Below are 3,209 nucleotides of genomic sequence, written 5' to 3' on the forward strand. Positions count from 1 at the left end.
GTCTCCCTGATCGTCTTTACACGGTCTGCCCTCTGCATGCCTGTCTCTTGTGTCTGTTCTCCTCTTATAAAGACAACAATCAAATTGGACGAAGGGCCCACCCTACTCCACTATGACCAACTTAACTACATTTGTGAAGACCCCACTTTCAAACAAGGTCACACTCTTGAGATTCCAGGAAGGACACTCTTCAATCCAGTACAAGTACCAAACAGGGAACCTCGAATGAGTGGAGGACTTCTCCTGATCCTCAAAGGCAGGAAGGCAGGAGGCAGCAGAATGGCAGTGGGAAGGTGAGAGGGGTGTTGAGAGTGCGGAGTGTCGCTTACTTGGACAGCTTTCCCGCAGGGGCCTAGAGGGGGCTTTTAGCGAGGATGTACGTGAAATAGCAGGACAAGGCTGGAAGGCTGCCTGCCGTATCCCCTCCTGCTTCCACCCAATTTTCTCCAGTCTGAGCTCCTCTTCTGCCCTATTCTGGAAGAAGGAAGACGTTTACTACTAGAAATCAAACCAGACTTGAAATTGGGAGATGGCAGTTCAAGTCATGACTCAACTATTTTTAACTTTGTTGCTTGGGCAAGTCAGATGATTTCTGAGTCTGTTTCCTCCTCCATAAAATGAGGATGCTGGGCTTCCCTGGTGGCGCAGTGGTTGAGAGTCCGCCTGCCGATGCAGGGGCATGGGTTCGTGCCCCGGTCCGGGAGGGTCCCACATGCCACGGAGTGGCTGGGCCCCTGAGCCATGGCCGCGGAGGCTGTGCTCCACAATGGGAGAGGCCACAACAGTGAGAGGCCCGTGTACCGCAAAAAAAAAAAAAAAAAAAAAAAAAAAATGAGGATGCTGGGGATGATCCAGAAAGTTCTTTCTGCCTCTACCAGTTATGACTTTAGGAGGAAGAGGTAGAACTATGCTCTTCTGCCCCTGTTAAGGGGATAGACTTTCAATAGGACCCTTTGACATCACAATCTTTTTTTTTTTAATTAATTTATTTTATTTTGGGCTGCATTAGGTCTTCATTGCTGCACGAGGGCTTTCTCTACTTGCAGCGAGCAGGGACTACTCTTCGTTGCGGTGCCCGGGCTTCTCATTGCGGTGGCTTCTCTTGTTGTGGAACACAGGCTCTAGGTGCACAGGTTTCAGGAGCTGTGGCTCGTGGGTTCTAGAGCTCGGGCTCAGTAGCTGTGGTGCATGGGCTTAGTTGCTCCGTGGCACGTGGGATTTTCCCGGACCAGGGCTTGAACCCATGTCCCCTGCATTGGCAGGCGGATTCTTAACCACTGTGCCACCAGGGAAGCCCACCATCTTTCAGCAAGTGTATCTATCAGACAGCGTTGTCTGTAGCCAAAGTATTGGAATTCAGCCAAGCATGGAGATTTTAATGGTATATTTAGCCACTAGTATCTCTACACTAAAGTTGTTATATCATTCGTATAGTTATCACTATAATTTCAATTTAGTGGTTAAGAGCTCATATTGTGGAGTCAGAGAGATCTAAGTCTGAATGCCAGCTCTGCCCCGTAGTAGCTGTGTGACTTTGATAAAGTTATTTACTACTTATACACAAGAAGCCACAGTTTCCTCACCTGTAATGTGGGGATGATGATAATACTGACCTTACAAATAGATTATTGTTAAAATAGATAATATACACCAAAAAATATTTAAATGCCTTGCCTGTACAATATATATTACCTAGTAATAACAATCATTATGGACCAGGTTTTGTGCATTATCTCAAGTAATCTTCACAACTATTTAATATACTTAATATCAAAATATCAAAGCCCCCTCCCCCACTCCCACCCCCCTCTTCAAAGACATTGAAGTTACAACTGAGAAACTTAAGGTCACATAACTATATGAATTGTCAAAGCTGAGACGCCAGACCAGCTCTGCCAGACTCAGAAGCCCGTGTCTTGATCCTGTCTCCTGGAAGAGTCAGCTCAGTCCACTGCTACCTTAGTGCTTATCAAGTCCTGCTGATGGCCCCCAGCTGGCCTTCTTTAGATCATATAAGGAGACACCAGCCCCCTGATACTCCAGTCTGTCCCATGTCTCTTCCTTCTGAACGGCTTACCACAAGAGGGGTGGGTTGAAAAGTTTGCTTCTTTTCTAATTGCCGCTTACGATTATCACTGAGCTCTTTGACCATTCTATTTCAGTCAACATTAACTGTGATTAGATATTTGAGAATTGAGTTGTATCTAAATTAGGGTAACAATAATGGTTGGGGTTGAGTAATAAATTCAACGAAGAACTGAAGATGACAGAAGGCCTGGTGAATCACATATAACAAATGACATCAACCTTATATATACTATTCAGTCATACAAACCAATTGAATCACCTGACAATCCAATTTTTAAATTATTAATCATTGTGTGTTTAGATGAGAATTATATATTCAACATTTATAGGAATTAAGATCAATTACTTGCACTTTTTTAAAGCTAACAGCTTAACTGCGGTATAATTCAGCTACAAATTCACCTTGGAACAACTTTAAGACTTTTTTCCCTAGCCTTGTTTCCTCCTTAAAAGGTCCATACTATTCAAGAAATACAAGTTTTAAAGCCAACAATTATTAAGTTAGATTTTTTTTTTCCAACAAAAGGTTTCACATATTTATTACTGAGCTACACAGCAGTGGTGAGGAAAGATCAAGAAAAGAGGAGAGAGCCATTCCATTTCTCCCATCAAACCCAGGCAGCTGTTCCAGACACTAGTGATCTGATATGGTAAGAAGCAATTGACCTTGATAGCGTAAACGTGTGCCACTTCATATGTGAGGCTCCTTACAGACCCAGCTTGGTTCTCCTCCAATGCCTTGTATTGGAGTTGTACCTGATTTTATTACCAGTTTTCATTGGAATCCACTGGAGAATGGGACGATTCTGCTTTTGTTTCTTGGCCAGGAATCGCTTGATCCTGAAGTCTTGTGGGAAGACATGGCGAGGAGCAAATTCAACCGCACATAGGATGGCGGACAAGAGAAAAGAGCTTAAGTTAGATTTTAATGATACTTTAATCACTTTTCTTTGATGAAAAGAGAAATAAAAATGTTCCTGTTGCTTCTCATTGGCAAAAATCCAATTTGCTGTTATTGCTATATGTTGGGACAGGTCAGCCAATTTCCAAAGAAATGAGTCAAGTCACCAACACGCAACTTTATGTCACACTACCTTGGAATTCGGCGGCGCAAACAATAG

The 3,209-nt window shown here is 43.4% G+C and overlaps 1 pseudogene across 1 annotated transcript; it reads right to left on the minus strand.

The window, feature by feature from the left end:
- Positions 1 to 2,642: 2,642 nt before the first annotated feature.
- On the minus strand, positions 2,643 to 2,950 carry LOC307062349 (large ribosomal subunit protein eL39-like; annotated as a pseudogene). The gene has a single exon. The product of its transcript is annotated as a large ribosomal subunit protein eL39-like (transcript).
- Between the last annotated feature and the right edge of the window lie 259 nt (positions 2,951 to 3,209).

The sequence above is a fragment of the Hyperoodon ampullatus genome, assembly GCF_949752795.1.
Source record: "Hyperoodon ampullatus genome assembly, chromosome: 13".
Lineage (NCBI taxonomy): Eukaryota > Metazoa > Chordata > Mammalia > Artiodactyla > Ziphiidae > Hyperoodon > Hyperoodon ampullatus.